General features: G+C 43.0%; 1 pseudogene; it reads left to right on the forward strand.

The window, feature by feature from the left end:
* The first annotated feature begins 1,970 nt into the window (after window positions 1–1,970).
* LOC128118730 (pecanex-like protein 4) overlaps window positions 1,971–18,816 on the forward strand; it is a 70,486-nt pseudogene continuing 53,640 nt past the window's right edge.

Raw genomic sequence — 18,816 nt, forward strand, 5'->3', positions numbered from 1 at the left:
CCTATTTAATTTAATGACCTATTAAAACTTGTGTGAAAGTGGCCTCAGAGATAAGAGGGAAAATTACGGTGGAAAATTTCACCAGGGAGACTACCAGGAACATCTCCAGTGCTGTGCTTGAGTCCGGCAACCTCAGCACATCAGAGGATGAAGCCCAGGGTGCTCGGTTCCTCATAGTGGTGTCAGGACATTCAGCATGAGGCGGCGCTTCCTCATTATCTACTGGATTAAACTCGGCCGCAAACTGGAAGGAATTAGTCGCTAAAACACAGGCTGATCTGCTTGTGTTTCCTACACCAAAGCCAACATTAGATCTGAAGAGGAGAAACCTGGCAAAAAGGAGCCAGTGGTGAAGTCACACAGGGCAAGTGAGGGCAGGGGTTGGCGTTGGCCGTGGGCTGGCTTCATCTGGAATGGCTACTTTGAAGAAGAGTAGCGCTCCGGGGCGGGGGAGAGGGAGGGTAGACCAAGTGTGAGAGAGGAGGGGCTGGAGCAGACCAGATGTTCAGAGAGCATGGGCCCAAAGAACGGGGCAGCTGGCAGAGGTGGGGCGTTATCAAGAGTAACAGGCAAGTCGGATTCAAGGTGAAGGATGGGAAACCAGGTAGGAGGCAGAATAGAACAAGATGATGACCAGCATCCCCATCTAAGGACAGGGAGAGACTGGGTCCAAAGACAGAGACCAAGAGTGCATGGGTGTCTGGCCCTGGAAGGGATAACAGCCAAGCAGGGACTCGATCCCTGGGGCTTCAGACATTCAGATTGGTTTGCCTAATAGGAACAGAAATCTAGGAACCAGACTCAAAGCAGAGGTGGAGCTTTTCCAAGTAGGGACCACAGCTAGACTAAAGGAATGCTGTTAGAGGAAGAATGATCCCTAGCTCTCCGCACTCTCTCGGACTAGAAACAGGGCTTTACCATCTCCAACATCCCCACAAAGAATCCTAGACTCTTGGGTAAATGACTTAACCTCTCTGAACCTCAGTTTCCTGTCTGCAAACAGGAACTTCATAGGCTTGCTGAGAAATTTAAGTGAGATAGTATGTCTAGCAGGTGATGGAGCACAGCATGTATCATCACTTCCTTCACCTTGTGCTCTACTCCTTCCGGTGCATCTCCCCATCCTCTGGGTTTCTTAAAGGTACTTCTGAGAACTATGTAATGACCCTGTGTCTCCCATCCGGTCCTTGCCACAGGGCCAGGGACACACAGGCCCGTGTGCTCAATGACAAACTGAATTGATAGTGGCTTAGTCTGTGCAGACTGTTGTAACAAAGTACTATCAACCCATTGGCTTATAAACACAAATGTATTTCTTACAGTTCTAGAGGCTGGCCGGAGGTAGAGGGCAGTGAGAGTGTGCCTTCTGGTTTGTAGATGAGGTCCACTCATTGTCGTCTTCACAAACTGCAAAGTGTGAAGTAGCTCTCTGGGGTCCCCACCAACAGGGCACTGATCCTGCTCACAAGGGGGGTTACACTCTCTCACCCGATCACATCCTAAAAAACCTCATCTTCCAATACCAGACCTTTGGGGCCAGGATTTGAGTATGCGAATTTGAGGAGAGATGAAAACATTCCATCCTTTGTGAATGGACAGCAAAACTCATAATCCTGGTTCAGGGCATGGGTAGTTGCAGGGTTGGTCAGCCCGCCAGCTCTCCCCTGTCCTCACCACCAGGGTGAGCTCTCCAGCGTCGCTGGGGCTAGTTCACCCTTTACAGTGATCATCAAGGGGGCGGGGCCAATTCTCCTGCTTTAGCGCCCTCGGGGTCAAGACCCTCTTTTAATACAAACAAACACAATAAATTTTTTTTCTTAACTCTGAAAGCAGCTGCTTGCAGGATGAGATGGCAGATCAGAAGCGCCTTCTATTTGATGCCAGCAAGTAGCACTGGGTAACAAAGAAGAGCCTCCGTTCCAAAGAGGGAAAGAGTGGACGGGCGGGTGTCTGAAATCGCAAAGCAGATAATGGGACAGCCGCAACGTGTGGACAAAGAGGAAGGTAGAGCAGCAAAAAGGAGAAGGGGAAGCACAGCTACATCCTTGGTTGCTCATGGTGGGGTGGAGAACACCGACGCCTCATCTATGAAGTAAGTCAGGCAGCCCGCCAAGAAGTGACTGGTACTTTACCCACTTCACAAACCCACAGTTCTCATGAGCCACAAATCCAGTAGGAAGTGAGACAATGATACACATGATAATAACAGATTGTTTTTTAAATCAGGGCTCTCAAATAAATAGCTTAATGATGCACCTCAAATTCTTAGAAAAACAAGAACAAGCCAAACCTAAAACCAGTTGATGGGAAACAGTAAAAATAACAATCGCTAGGAAATGGAAATAGCCTAAAGGTCCATCAGCTGATAAATGGATAAAATACGATACATATACACTACGGAATACTATTCAGCTGTAAAGAAGATTGAAATCATGAACTTTGAAGGTCAATGGATGGAACTAGAAGTGATCATACTGAATGAGCAAAACCCAGAGGCAGAAAGACAAAGGTCACATATTCTCTTTCATCAAAGATTCCTTGCTCCAAATAATCAGATATGAGTACAAAGCCTGGAGTAACCACAGATACCAAGAAAGGAAAAAAGGGACCATTATTGGGGCAGGGAGGTAGGGAGCAATAAAAGATGTCTGAAAGAGTAATAAGGTATCATAATACTAACTAAATACCTAAAAAACACTATTTATACATGTAATTCTGTGTATAAATGTACATATCAAGTTTAAATTAAGTTTCTTCATTTGGGCTAACAATGCTCCCTTTTAAGAGCCCAAAAATCACCTAATAAAAACCCCAACATAGAGCATGAGAAGCCCTCTTTCAAGTTGGTCAAGATTGACCAAGAGTCTCTCAAAATATTACAGACTATTGCTATTGCATTTGGCTCCCCCAACACAAGAAACAGAAGGTAAGTCTTGATTGCCGAAAACACCAAAATGTCACACACAGGGTCCAGAGGCCCTTGAGCTGAAACTTAACTGAATGCCTCCTCCCTGAGAACATGGTGCCTCTGGTACTATAAAAGCTTCCAAAGGAGAGAAGAAACTAGCAGTCCTACCCAACTATGATGCCTATGGTCTGTATCAATGACCAGCATGGCACATTAACCCTAAGGATGCTGTAGTGGCGTGCACACCTTGGCAGTAACCAACATCTCTCTAGTTAGACTTAAGACCTGCTCAACAAGAAGGAAACCACATCTAATACTGGAAACCTAACCAACTCCCTGGAGCTGGTGAGATCACGGATCTTGTAGGAGAGCCCACAAGTACCATTTTTTAAAGCAATATTGTATTAGTCATGGTTGTCTAGAGGGACAGAAATATATGTGTGTATGCATATATGTGTGTGTATGTGTGTACATATATATGCATGTATATGGCTGGTCCTAGGTCCATCAGCCCACCCCCAGCATGGAGATGCTGTGGTTACAGCCTACTGCTGGCAGATGGAGAGTGTAGGGTAGTGGTGCTGCCTGCAGGCTGTAAGCACAAAGGTGGAACCCAAAGAGCCTTGGGGGGCCAACACTGAGGGCAGGGAGGTGTACAGCAACTTTGAACTCACACAGAACCTGCCCCCGGATGTCCTGCCTAGCTGCAAGATCACCCTGACTCTGGGGAACAGCAGGATATCCAAGACGAGTCTTGGCAATGGTCCAGTAGTCATTGTGTGTCAGAAACCAGAAACCTTGAACCAGACCAATGACTTATTGCAATGAATATTTGCATGTAAAGCTGTTTGCATGAAAAAAAACTTACTGTGTGACAAACTGCAGTTTCCAAGGCCATTACAATAAATGAATATGTGATGGAGAGGTGGGAAAGAGGGAGAAACAGAGAGGTGCATACACAGTGGAGAGAAGCAGAACTAGAGACGTGACAGTTGTGAGGGAAAATTGTGCTCAGTGGGGGAACATGTGATTGCTGAGTAGGGCTGACAGGATGGTGTGCAGCAGCCTGGAGCCTGTGCAGATTCAGCCCCCCAAAACAATACCCAGCCCCAAGATTGCCCTGGCTCTGAGCAACCACAGGATGTTTGAGATGAAGAACAGTTCATTTTCTAGATTGGACCTTCTCAAAAGATCTCTATGGTCTATGTCACCCCCAGAGAGGTCATGTTGATATCTATGGTCAGTACTATTGCCCCAGGCTGTGTTGAAGCCTGAGGTTCATTCATGCGGATGTTCATGGTCTGGGATGAAATGGAGGCCATGTCAAATGCCACAGCCCACACTGCCGAAGGAGGCCAGATAGACTTCCATAGTCTCTGCTATAACAGGAGGCCATGTTAGTGTCTGTGGTCGAGGTTGCTGATGAAGGCCATATTGGTGCATGCAAAGTCATCTGATTCCACGTTGATGTCCATAATCTGTCTCCTGCAAAAGGCCTTGTTGATGCCTGTTGACTATGTCACCACCAAAGACCATGTGGATGTCCATGGTCTGTGCTGTCATCTGAAACCATATTGACGTCCATGGGCCAGACTGCCAATAGGGACCAGATTGGTGTCTATGGCCTATGCCCTAGAGGCCATGTTTATGTTTATGATCTATGCTGCCACTGGAGACCATGCTAAGGTCCACGACATGTGCTGATGCCAGAAGTCATGTGGATGTCTGTGGTCCATGCTGTCACCAGAAACCATGTGGAAGATCATGATCTGGGCTTCCGCTGGTGGTAAGGGCAAGGAAGCTACTTTTGCAGTGGTATTGATGACTGCAGACTCACAGTTGAGAAAGAGGGACATAGAAGGCTTTTGTGACAACCCCTCCCCGCCACCATCCACCTCCCCCCCAAAAGTTACAGCCTAAACAAGAAGCCATTGAAGAGAAGTCTTAAAAATTGTGATAAGGATGCTAAAGTATAGCTCTCTGTAACTGAAGCCTTCTGATAGGGTTTGGGGTGGGTAAGAACTCAGTTTTCTTTAAGGGGCTGGCCACTGGGAGTTTGACGGTGCCCCGATAAGGATATGGGTAACACAAATTGGACTTGTGGTTTTTTCTCTTTCTTCTTTTTTACTCGGGGGAGGCCATAAGGGTAGGGTAGACCTAGGATGACTGGGAAGCAAGTGTAATTGGGTGCATTATGTGAAATTTCCAAATAATCAAAAAAAAAGATTATGTTGGGGGAAAAAGAAAGAGAAAGAGAGAGAGAGAGAGAGAGAGAGAGAGAGAGAGAGAGAGAGAGAGAGAGAGACTCTCACAGTTGTACCCAATCGCTTGGGTTTTAGCTAATTCCAGATGTAGCCAAGCTGACAACCAAAAATAGGCATCACAAATAATATTTCTAACTACATTCTAAATATTTGTTCAGGTTGGAGCGATGACTTAGCAATTAAGAGCACTGGTTGCTCTTCCAGAGGTCCTGAGTTCAATTTCCACGAACCACATGGTGGCTCACACCATCTATAAGAGGATCCAAAGCCATCTTCTGGCATGCACGTGTACAGACAGACAGCGCATTCATACATAAAAATACATAAATAAATAAACAAACAAATAAACAAATATTTGTCCATATACACACAGTAAGGTAATCCACACCTCTCATTAAGGAAAGTTCTCTTGCAACAGATGGAGACCATTACAGAAAACCACAACCAACCAACATCCAGACTTGTGGAGTCTCATCCCAGGGATACATCAACAAAACAACCCTGCACTTAAGGCTCAGAGAACATTAGAGAAGAGGGATGGAATGATCAGAAGAGCCAAAGGATCAGATCAGGGAGTTTGCTGTCAGACCGTCTCCTAGAAACGCTTCCGGGTTCACCTTCGACTTTATGAGCCCATCTTTTCCAACTGCCCAAATCCACTCATCGAACAGGAGCAGGGGCTGTGTTTTTGTTTGTTTGTAGGTTTGGGGGTGTTGTTTGGCTTGGTTGGGTTGTTGTTGTGTTGTCATTTGTTTGTTTTTATAACTTCTCCCTCGTGTGGCTCCGTTTAAAGTCACTTCTCTTGCCTTGAACTCTGTAAGAATGTTTGGCCTGTGATTAGTCTCAACACTTGTCGACTTACACATCATCTGTATTAAATACTTGTTATTTCACTTTTCCCAACCCATCTCTTCCATGAGAACATTCTCTCTAATGGGACAAAATTTAGAACATAGATCTTTCTTTGAGCTCTGCAGAATTCTTTTTCTGAAGCAAAAAAAAAAAAAAAAATCAGTTCCATTTACAAACAGGACTCGCTTGGGAACCATGTTGACACAGTTGCTGGATACGGATTTGCATACTCCCAAGCCAAGTGTGAGTATAGACCAAGATCTTAGAGATTTATATGCCTCTTTCCTTATTAATTAGAAGAGCATGACAAACAGCAATCTTGAGAGCTTTGACAATCCCCAAGAATCAGAGACCTTCCCCCCACAAACTCTCTAGTCCCAAATCAAAGAGTTTAGCTTTAAAGAAACAAACAAAACCAAACAAAGAGGCTCAAGGAACTTTAAGTAAGTTTTATGTTCTTGGAGGTTGAACAATACTAGCGGGACACAATTAACTTACAACCCTACCCAATCTCAGAACACTCCGACTGTGGTTCAGCAAACACAAAAGCTAAGCTCCAATCAACAAAACTGGCTAAGAGTAGAGCCTGGGGAGAGAGAGATGGATTTAATGGGATGTCATGGAAAAGTTTGAAATTCCTTAATCAGAGATGAGAGGTGGGAGAATTTTTAAAGTCTGTGGTAGAAAACCATGGGATCATGCACAAAATCAAAGTTTTTGAATACTCCAAATCTGAAACGCGACACAAAATACACAAGTTAGCAGCGAGTGTGTTCCCTGATTTTTGTCTGTTGGCAATATGGGATACAGTACTCGACATTCAGAAACTTAGCTCTTCAGATAACCAAGTAGTAGGTGTATTTCACAGGTTTTTCTGAGATAACTAGAAGATGAAGCATAGAAACAGAGCCCCAGCCTTGTGATGTAAATAATCATGAGCTTCTGTCTAAAAATGAGTCAGAGCAGAGATCATGCTAAACTCCATGGGCAAGCAATAGAAAGACTTCTCTGCCTTTCACAGATCTGTCTTCAGAGTGGAGCTCCCTTGGCCAAGAATACATGCAACTATTCCTTTTGGCAAACAGTATCTGAAGAATGATATAAGATGTTTTTCACCCTCAGTAACTCTCCAGCTTCTCCAGTAGAACTGGACAACGGGAATTGGAGAGTTTGTCTTTCACATTACCAGCATCGCATGATAATCCACGGTTGCCCAATCACATTTTTCTGCGTACATCTCCGGGATGAGGAGGTAGGGACCGTTGGTTTCAGAAGGTCCTTCTTTTACAGTGATTATTGTCCTCAGAAATGCTCCTCTGTCTGAGCAGTTGGTACAAACCTCGCTGTCAAGTCTTGAGGTAAGCGAGGCTGGGCGGGGTGGGCTCTCCACATCTGATATGATGTCTTCACTTACCACGTCTATTTTCTGGGATGTACTTACCCCTCTGCACTGAACTGGAGATTGTCAGGGAAATGGGTAGGTACCTCAACTGTTAGAAAGGCTTGACACTTGACTAACTCATATGTTGAAAGACTGACTCCAGAGACCAACAGAAAACAACAACGAATAAGACCTCCTTGGCATATATACTGGACTCCCTGTGAACCAACTGTAGCTGTGACTCCACACGCATTTACTTAATTATTAAATCAATTAAGTATTTATTAAGTCCTAATAAATATTTGTTGGGTGGATGAAAATGCTACTTTTGAAAGGGAGTGGTTGCTTTGAATCAACAGTTCTCAACCTGTGGGTCACACAATCTCTTTGAGGGTTGAATGACCCTTTCACAGGGTTCACGCATCAGCTATCCTACATATCAGATATTTACATGATGATGCCTAACAGTAGCAAAATTACAGTTATGAAGTAGCAATGAAATAATTTTATGGTTGGGGAGGGCCACCACAACAGGAGGAACTGTGTTAAATGGTGGAGCTTTAGGAAGGTTGAGAACCACTGCTTTCGATGGTTATACCAAAAACCCATGGTTGTACATGTCAGAGTCAGCCACACTGAATTTCAGCAAAGGAGGGCCTGGAGCTTTCCAGAAGCCCACACGGGGTCTTAATCCCCCAAGCCAGGCACCCTGCCCTAGGGCCCAACACTTTATGCGATGGAGTTAAGCAAATGGAGAAAGCCCTAAACATCTCTTATCGTTCTGCTCCAACGATTTCCAAAGACTAAGCAGGTCTCTCCTCACTTTGTCTACTTCTTTTCAGAATGTTAAACATAAGCAGATGTGCCACATACTGTCCCCATGTATCTCCTCGGCAATCTTGCAGCATCCACGATCCATCAAGTTGGGTACTACAGCCAAAGTGCCCTGTCTGAACACATCTGGTTTGTGTAATTTCAGTCTTGGTAGCCTGCTGACTATGACCAAGGCCCTGAGTGGTCTGCTTACATACTTTCAACCCCTCCATGGAACCCTGCTCTCCAGCCTTTGTGAATCACTATCAAGTGCCCAAATACACCACGTGCTAGCCTGTTACCTACCACACGTTTCTTGTCACCTCCTCCTTTCACACCTACCTCCGGCACGTTGCCCTGGTTCTCCCTATAAATATCTCTCCCTCCTTTAAAATCTACCTCAAACATCCTTATCCCCTGGACCGAGTTCTGGAGTACAGTGAAGTGCTCATTACTTTGTTTCAAAGCATGTAATAGATGTGATAAATGTAGCGCTTATTTCAGTCTCATGAATTAGTTATTAGTGCCTCTCATTGTAACGTGAGCCCATGTTTCAGTCGTGTGTGTGTGTGTGTGTGTGTGTGTGTGTGTGTGTGTGTGTGTTTATATGCTATCTTCATATTGCCAGTACCCAACACAATGTGTGACCCTTAACAAATGGTTCAATTAATACTTTTTTAAAGTGACAAAAATTTAAAAGAAAATAAAAAAACTATATATCACACATGCCCTTACTAATCTATGTCAGATCACCTCAAAATAAAAACCAATGTCCTTTTCCAAACTACTGTCATGTTTAAGAATGTTATTTTTTTCACTTACCCAATGACGCCTTTTCACATAACACTTTCCCAACTATTTCCCAAAGAATATTTAAAAGCTATTATACTGAATTTCTTTAGAGTTGCATGATAAAACATGTTTGGCGAAAGTTGGCATAAATAAGTTAATTGGGTTTCCTTCCTATAAGCCTCCCAAATGATGTTTTCAATGCTTTTTTAAATTATATATTACCCACTTCGATATGAAACGTGATCAAAATTCAATTGCTAGAGTTCTAAAGAAAACAACAGTGACTTTCAATTTTATTTCAAGTTTTAAAATCTGGAAGTAGCGGGGTTTTTGTTTTTGGTTTTGGTTGGTTTGTTTTTTGTTTTAACCCAAAAAATTTAATTGTAGTCTGGAGCTATTCTTTTTATTTTTACAACCAAACTAAAAATTACTACATGAGAACATCAATACAACAAACTAGAAAGATTCACAAACCCAAATCACAAACATATAAAGTTGCTGTGGTAAGGGACATAGCTAAGAACCATCTGGAACCGTCACTTAAGCCTGAAAGAAATCCTGCTTTCCGAGGGCAAAGGAGCAATGTCTGAATGCTTCCGCTCCAAGAAATTTGCTGCAGAATATTTCTAAACTTCCGTGAGCAAGACACTTGTATTGGAGCCCCCTGTGCAGTTCATTTGGTACATACTACTTTCTGAAAATGCTTTAAAGAAAAAACGGGGCAGAGTTGGGTTGAATAAAGGTGTCTTTTGTAGATGTGAGCACAAAGGCTACAATATTGTAGCAAGAGATGCTCAGGCAAGAAGGACAAAATGCACCCGAGAGCATGGGTCTCTGAAGGAAAAAGTCACAGCAAAATTAAAATAATACAACAAAAGTCACACATCATTGCCTTTACAACAGTCATACATGGAGTGGGGAGGGGTGAAGCCTTATCTTTAAAGGATGAGTAAAGGTCACAAATAAGATCACAGGGATCTTCCTGGGGGCGGTGGGGGGTGCGTACACCTGATAGGGAAAAGAGTTACAACTGATATGGTCAAGTCCAGCTCACAGGTATTCAGGAAGGTATGCCGGTTACAGGGGAACTGGGGTTCCCTTTTGTGGGCTCTTAGTCCTGTTGACAAAATAATTTTAAAAATGGATTCCGAAGGAAACTTGACATTGTTATTAGAGTTTGAGATAAAAAAGAGTGAGGCAGGCAAGCCGAAAGTCCTGGCAGCTGTGAGGGGAAGGGGAGTGGAGGAGAAAAAGGAAATCAAGCCTTTTAAGTTTAAGTACTGAGGGCCACGTGCAGCTGGATGGAGACTGAACGGGAGGGGTCTTCAGAGAAACAGTCGAAAATCCGTGTCAGGGAAAGCATGCTCAGGCGTGGGCGGACATCCAAGGAGGAGATAGGGAGGGAGGGAGGGAAGCTATATGCTTTGAGTTAAAACTCTGAGAAGCAGCAGGCTTAACAGTGGAGATCTGCAAGCATTTCCAAAGATAGATACTGTTTTCAGAGATAAATCTCTCAACACACAATTAAACTTAATCAGGGCAAGAAAGAGAGGAGGCCCGAGTGCATTTCCCCGGCCCCTGCGTGATCCTCAGCTTCAGATTTAATCTTTCTGAACCTTGTTTTACTTTCCTTACAGAAACGAAGTCAGCGCGAGCAGGTTGCACAGTATACATGCTACGAGGGAGCTAAACCGCTCAGGATATTGCCAGGAATATGACGGGATGAAGATACGCAGCAAAAATAAAAGTATTAGCAACATAATTACCCAGTGCCCGTAGGCTGGCCTAAAAGCAAGTAAATAAATAAATGCCAGCAGCCTGCCCAAATCCGTTTTGGAACCTTCTGCCCTTTCCTTTGTTACCGTCAGCCACTGAGTTTTGACCTTGCATTCTCTCCGAACGCCGTTTAATCATGTACCTCGTGGGCTCTCAATCCTAAACAGCCCGCTGACCTGAGTTGAATACTTCCATCCCTGTCCACATTAAAGAGAAATATATAAACACAGTAGTAACTTAAGCCCTTTTCTCTCAGTAGCACTGGGAGAAACTTGAAGAAAATTTCTGCGGCTCCTTGGTAATTCTTTCTCCTTTGGTGAATGAAAGGCAAGATATTGACAGACAAAATTTCCCTAGAGATCCTGTGGCTATCTGCTTGCCAATCAAGTTTTCACATGAAAGTAATTACATAGAGGATATAAAAAAAAATTGAGAAAGCTGTCATTTACATTTATCCAAAATATTACTCTTTAATTAGTCTTTAAAAAAATAAGCAGTCCATAGCTTTCCCCACTTCTTACCCTTTGTAACTTTTCTTCCAGACTAGGCTCCAAGTACCCAGCCCTCCCATGATTCTTCCATCCCACCCAAAGGCAGGGGCTTAGGATTTAGCAGTTTCTTCCTTTGTCTAGAAATGTCTCTGTCTCACTCCCCCTCTTCATGTGTCCCTTCTCTGGGAGGCTTACCTGGACCATCTTATGGTCACCTCCCTCCATACCACACGGGTGGGCCACCTGCCTAACATTGGTGAAAGTAGAAAGTGAAACCTACTGTCACCAGCTCCAGCCATCCCCACTTGCCTGTTGAGGGCTTTGTTGGTCCTCGACCTGTCCCCACGGTAAGACCTGTGTCTGCACCGTTCACTGAAGGGGCTCAGCAGCAGGACACTTCCTGGGTGCAGCAGGAGCGCCCTTTTTTTTTTTTTTAACAAAGAAAAGAAGACTGTCAATTGGCTCCTGTGGAAGACTGGAGGTGAAGCAGGCCTTGGCGAACAGGAGTTGACAGAGGCGGGAATGAGGAACCGGCAAGGGGATGCTTCTCTTCCCTTCCCACTCATTACTGATCCGGGCTGTTTCTCTCAACCCAAAACTGGCAAAGAAAAGCAAGGCTGCCATACGAGAGGTGGGTAAAAAGATGAGAAAGAAAAGAAGAAAACCCGTAAAGAACACACGTCTGACAAGAGGGCAAACAACGTTTTAACCTCCCAGCCTGGCCTTCCACATTCTCGGCCCTCCTTTCTCCATTGCCGAAAACGAAACCACCTGAAACATACTTGTCAGGCCCAATAAAACCACATGATTTAAACAGACATTACTAATTGTCAGCAAGCAACCAGGACTTGCTGGGGCACCATAACCTGTGTCTCAGTCTTATGCGTAGTAAAACCAGCTCATTGTCTCTGCTCCCAGCCCATTGGCAAAGACACTTGCAGTGTTTCCCCCAGCCCTTGCATAATTTTTTCTCACTAATATAATGTGTTATTTGCAGGTTAAAAGGCAGGAATTTCCATCCACGCATTCAGAATGAGAAGCCCAAGGCTTCAGTCTTCTTCCAAAAAGAATCCACTATCAACTAATTCAGAGTACTCCTCAAGAGCCTCTTGAGTTAGTTTCTGAGGTAGCTGCTCAACTAATAAGACAATGTGAGGGTGGCTCCTGGTTGTACCAAAGCATGCTATCTCTCATTCTCTGTACCAATAGGCAAATCTCATGCTCTTGTCTCCAAGTAGAATTTGCTGGAGAGAACTGGCTTCCTCAGAATCATTTATCATTATCCAACCACAAAAGAGAAGGAAGGTATTTCTTGTATAACCCCAACAACATATAAGACATTTCCATCAAATTTTATTTTCCCCTTTCTTGTTGCCAGAAAAAAAAAAAAAAAGCCAGCCCTTGGGTTTGTTTTCCAAATGCACAATTTACATTTTGTCAAAATGCTTTATGACATTCACCCCTCAATTCATTCATTCATTCAAGTGTTCACTGAGTGCTATTAGATGCCAACTTAGTGATTGTGAAGGAGAAGCAGAAGGAAGCGCTGTCATGATGTGTATACCCGATGTGCTGGACAGTTTTATGTCAACTTGACACAAGCTAAAGTCATCTGAGAGAAGGGAGCCTCAATTAAGAAAATGCCTCCATAACATCAAGCTACCAGCAAGCCTATAGAGCATTTTCTTAACTAGTGATTGATGGCACCATTGTGGGTGGGGCCATCCCTGGGCTGGTGGTTCTGGGTTCTATAAGAAAGCAGGCCGAGCAAGGGGGGGGGGGGGGGGAAGCAAGTCAGTAAGCAGCACCCCTCCATGGTCTCTGCATGAGCTCCTGCCTCCAGGATCCTGCCCTGTTTGACTTCCTGTTCTAACTTCCATCAGTGATGAACAGTGATGTGGAAACATAAGCCAGTTTAAACCCTTTCCTCATGGAGTTTGCTTTGGTCATGGTGTTTCATCTCAGCAATGAAAACCCCAACTAGGACATGCAACCACATGGACCCTTCCCCACTCCCAGCCCCTGCTGTCCTTGAGAGTAACTGACACTGTGAGATAACAGTAGACTGTTCCATAATATACTGTCGAGGTGACTTCCTGTAATAAAAATACAAAAGCAACTTAAGGGAGAGTGGGTTTAATCTGGCTCATAGTTCAAGGGTGCAGCCCATCATGGTGGGGAGGTAAAGGCAATGGAAGCTTGGAACAGCTGGTCACATGGCATTCACAATCAGAAAGCAGAATGGTGAGTGTATAAAGAACTCAGATCCTTGTCTTCATATATTTTCAGTCCAGGATCCCAGCCAGGGAACAGCGCCATCCATGGGAGGCAGGTCTTCTCATCTCAATTAACACAATCAAGACAATCCATCTCCCCGCCCCATTGACATGCCCAGAGGCTTGTCTTCAGATGACTCTAGATTCTGTCAAATTCATAGCAACACTGACCATCACAGCTACTGGACAGATGATGTTCCAAGACCTAATGGCTCCCACCCATTTAGAAGGGCAAAGGTTAGTCCTTTCTTACCACTACAAAAAGAATATATGATCAGCTTGGAAAGGCTGGGAGCATCAAGAACCAAAAGAATGGAAAACAACTCATTCAAAACCAACATTACCAATGTCTGGTCACATTGATAGCTTAATACATGCCCTCCCAGTGTGAACCCTCCTGCTGACATATTCTTACTCTAAAAGAAAACAGCATAAAGATATGAGACCAATAATGTTAATTGCACAGAATAAACTAACACAAAATCTAAACAACATAAAGGTAGACCAAGTCTTGGAAAAGAGGATAACACAAAGCCATCAAATCGCTGAAGGTTGAGACATATATTTATGTTTATTACAGTCATAAACTAAATATTTTGAACCAAAAGTATCAATAATTATCACAAATGTTGTTATTAGATTTAATTTTAGGTGTGGGCTAGATAGGTGGATGGGTGGTTTAGTTCAGTGGTAGTGTGCTTGCTAGGCAATTGTGAGACCCTGGATTCAATTCCCGTATGCAAAATAAAAAACAGAAACGTGTTAGCCATTCAAATTCCTTACAATAAAAGCAATATTTCCCAGGCCTGACAAGAGAAAAATAGATACATGATTAGAGAAAAGAATCTGAAAACTAAGACCCACACAAGTTAATTCTTTGGAGTAAAGATGACATGTTCCATATGTGATATTTAAATACACTACCCATATAGAAAAGATAGATGAACCTTCCACTTTGAAATTTAAAAAAATTCCATGTGTAAAACTAGATTGAAATGTTAAGATTGGGAAAAGAGAAAGTAGAAACTTTAGGGAAATTTTTTAAGAAAACAGGACAGGAAGACTTCTCAAAGTAGGACTGGAATACAGACTCTGCAGGTACAAAGACAGATTTCATTTCATAAATGAGAGTTTAAGCACTGGGGTTATCACTCAGTGCTACAGCACTTCCCTGGCATCCACGAAGCTCTGGGTCCATTTCCCAAGATGCAAATAATAAACAGTAATGTCATCAGGTGAGGAAGTGAGAGGGTGGGGAGGTGTAGAGAATTCCGGTAAAGGATGCAAAACGTTATCCTGGGAAAACAAGCTCAGGAGACCCTTGTCACAAAATAACGACTGTAGTTAATAGCACTACTTTGGGGCCAGGGAGATGGAGCAGCAGTTAAAAGCCCAGATTGCTCTTCCAGAGAATCTGAATTCAGATCCCAGTATCCATGTTGGGCAGCTCCAAACCCCTGTAATTCCAGCTCCCAGGGATCTGATGCCCCCTTCTGGCCTCCGTGGAAAACTGCACTCACGTGTACATATCCAAACACAGACACACATAGACGCTCTCTTTCTCTCTCTGTCTCCCTCTTTGTCTCTGTCTCTGTCTCTGTCTCTCTCTCCCTCTCTCTCTCTCACACACACACACACACCTGCATAATTAAAATAAATCTTAAATAAAATATAGCAAGTGATTACTATAAGAAGTTGCCTAGTTTGCTATCTTGTATCCTTACATATTAAGCAAAAACTAATAATAATAACACTATACTGTATTCACAGTAAATACACAATTTTGTGTTCTCATCATGAAACTGAAAACTTTGTAAGATGATGCATATATATTAATTAGCTGTTTCATCTCAGAGTGTAGACATATTTTAAGACATTATGAAGGGAAGGAGGCAGATGACATAAGCACAATACACACGTACAAAATTTTTAAAATAAATTTGATAGATGAAATTCAAGTACAGTTTAAGACAAACATAATGCTTCATGTGACAAATACAAGTTTTTCTGATAGTTTTTAATATATATATATACATATATATATATTATATAAGCAAACGGCATCCATAAATCAGTAAGAAAAAAGGCAACTATATTGGAGAGAAAGGGTCAAGGATGCACGTAAGTAACTGGCAGTTACAGAATCCAGAAGAACAGTAGTGTGTGTGTAAAGATAGCCAGCTCCATTAATAAAAAAAGGGGGGGAATGCATGTTAATAACACCCACTAGACTATCAAAAAATTAGAAAGTAGGGAAATAAAAATTCTTGAGTTTGTTTTTTGTTTGTTTTTTAGATGGGGAAAATGTTAGTGGAAATATAAAGAAAATGATACTCTCAAACCTTCCAGGGGATTTACAATAATATTTTTAGAAAATAAAATGAAAAAGCCATTAAATTTTAAAAATACACACACATTTTGAACCAGCAACCCTACATCTGGGAATTTACCATGAAATCAAAACCACCAATAGCCAAGAATAAGTGTTTGCAGATATTAGCTGTGGCAACATTATTTCTAATTTATAATTTTTTTAAGATTTATTTATTTATTATGTATATGAAAGAGGGTGCCCAATCTCATTACAGATGGTTGTGAGCCACCACGTGAGTGCTGGGAATTGAACTCAGGACCTCTGGAAGAGCAGTCGGTGCTCTTAACCTCTGAGCCATCTCTCCAGCCCACATTATTTTTAAAGAGAAGGGGGAGACACAGGACCAAGCCCACTGACTTCTAAACATTTATCTTTATGTCCATAGATCAGTGATGCTGTCAACCTTAGTCAAAGGAACATCTTCTGCAGTGGGCAGTCGCTGACACAGAGACTCATCACTGGCTGCAGTGCCGAGAATATGTGAGAATATGTGCTCAGCCCTAATGAGAAAGGCTCAGGGAACTGATGTGTGTAAAAGCTGAAGCCGGGGGAGGGTTGTTATGACATGTCTTCTGGACACGACCTAGCCACCACACTCATAACTTCACAACAGCTGTGGTTACCTGCACAAGACCTGTACAAGATCAAGCCAGTCAACATCCCAGCATGAGTGCAGGAGGGCCTCAGGAGGCTCCACCCTTAGCTGAGGGGCTGTCGGCATGTGGTAGCTGCTGGAAAAGGGGGGGGTCATTTTTCTTGAGAGGTGCCACCACAAATAGATTGCCCACGTTCTAGACGATAGCCCCACACCCACGCTCATGTGGGCAGCACTAATTGGACTCCATGGGTGGCACTAAAAAGGAAGAGGACATGAAAGTAGGAGGGCAACCTGTTGGGGGAGCTCCAGGGAGAGTACCAAGGGAACAGTGCGGGTAATCAAGATGCATTGTATACGTGGATGAAATTGCCAAAGAATCAATTTAAAATAGAAGAATAAGAAAATGGGACAAAAAGACTGCAGCATAACAGAAAACACGCATGGCACAGGGTCACACAAAATGCAGAAAATGAAATTCTGTACACTAGAACACTGTAATCAGCTCATTTCATCCACAGGTGACATCGCTACCCTAATAATTTAGAGACTTTATGTCTAAGTGGAATCATGGACAATTTTTGCTTGGAATTTTTTTTATGCCTTTAATCCCAGGAGGCAGAGGCAGGTGGGTCCCTGTGATTTTGAGGCTAGCCTGGTCTACAGAGCAAGTTCAAGGACAGCCAGGGCTACACACAGAGAAACTCTGTCTCAAAAAGAGTTTTTAATTATTTGTGTATGTGTGAATTTATATGTGGGTTTTTACATGGGAGTGTGGTACCTGCGGAGGCCAGAAGAGGGTGTCAGATCCTTTGGAGCTAATTATTTATGTATATGTGAGTTTATGTGTGTGTTTGTGCACATGAGTGCAGTGCCTCTGGAGGCCAGAAGAGGGTGTCAGATCCTCTGGAGCTAAGGTCATAGGCAGTTGTGAGCAGATCCTGGTGGGTGCTGGGAAGCAAAGCAGGTCCCCTGGAAAAGCAGTACGTGGTCTTAACCTCTGAGCCATCTCTCCAACCCCATTTGGAATTTTTTTTTAATAAGTTTCTGCCACATAATAATTTTCTAAAAGAAAATGGAAAAAGAGTCTAGCAATATCCCTGAAGAATATTTTTTAAAACTTCCCTTTTGATGTTTTTGCTTTTAGGGATTATTTTTAAGAAATAAAATGGAGATGTAGACAGCCAAACTTGTCAAAATATGTAAGCAACTAAACAAATTCTAGTGTTATGTAAAGTTACAAAATATGACACAATTTCAATGTGCAAAATATGGTCCTGTGTCTGCATGTATGCATTTTACAGATACATACTATGTGTCTATATATTTTCTATATCATATGTAATAATTGAAATCATGTTGTATCTTGGATTTTCCTAAACTTATTAACATGTTGTCTAAACATGGGAGTGTTGTTGTGTTGTTATGTTATTCAGTATATGTATATGTATACTTCATAATATGTATATATACATATTATGAAGAAAGAGCTAAAATAAAATATACTAAAGTGTTGGTGATGATTTGTGGCTAATGAGAATATAGACAAGTTCTATTCTCTTTTCTAAAGTTGCTCCACATAACGCGCATTCTACAATAGGAAAAGCACAATGATCATTTCTAAATGGAAGTCTGAGAAAGGCAAGGATTTTCTTGGACAATGAGAACTGGTCAGAAGCACCACCTTCCTCGATGCTCCTTCAACCCGAGAGAATGGCACTGGGCCTCTGGGTCATCTGTACTGTGTCTCACAAGGCCCTGCACACAGGTGGAAACCTTTTGTTCTCCGGGCTGGAATGGCCCCTGCAGAGTACAGCCCAAAGCATTGCCTTTGGAAGCTGAACCTCAGGGCAGCTCTCGGAGAGGCTGCTCACACGGCCTTGCTATGATCTAAAGCCAGCCATGAAGCTTTTTCTCATCCTTTCTCAGATTGCCAGTGACACCGATTCCTACAGTGTGGGTGAGGGCTCCAAACTGGAAGCTCCATCATCTGGCTCCTCCACAGACAGGACAGCACTGTGGGAAGGTAAACAAGTCTGTGGGAGGGACCCTCCGTGCTCTCGGGCACAGGAGGACAACCTGTAAACTCTGGCTCTTATCGCAGCCAATCTACCTGGAAGGCCATGACGCCAGCAAGGTAAACAGCAGCTCCAGAAAGCCTGTGGCTTACATCCTCCTACTCTTCCCTCAAAAGGACCTTGCTTCTTGGTTGATTTAAAAAAAAAAAAAAGAGGATTCTTGCCACATCTTCCCACTGTTCAGTGAAATTAAAGAAATATCATCAGGAACATGGG

Source organism: Peromyscus californicus, unplaced genomic scaffold, assembly GCF_007827085.1.
Source record: "Peromyscus californicus insignis strain IS unplaced genomic scaffold, ASM782708v3 Scaffold_22__1_contigs__length_63687245, whole genome shotgun sequence".
In the NCBI taxonomy this organism is placed as follows: domain Eukaryota; kingdom Metazoa; phylum Chordata; class Mammalia; order Rodentia; family Cricetidae; genus Peromyscus; species Peromyscus californicus.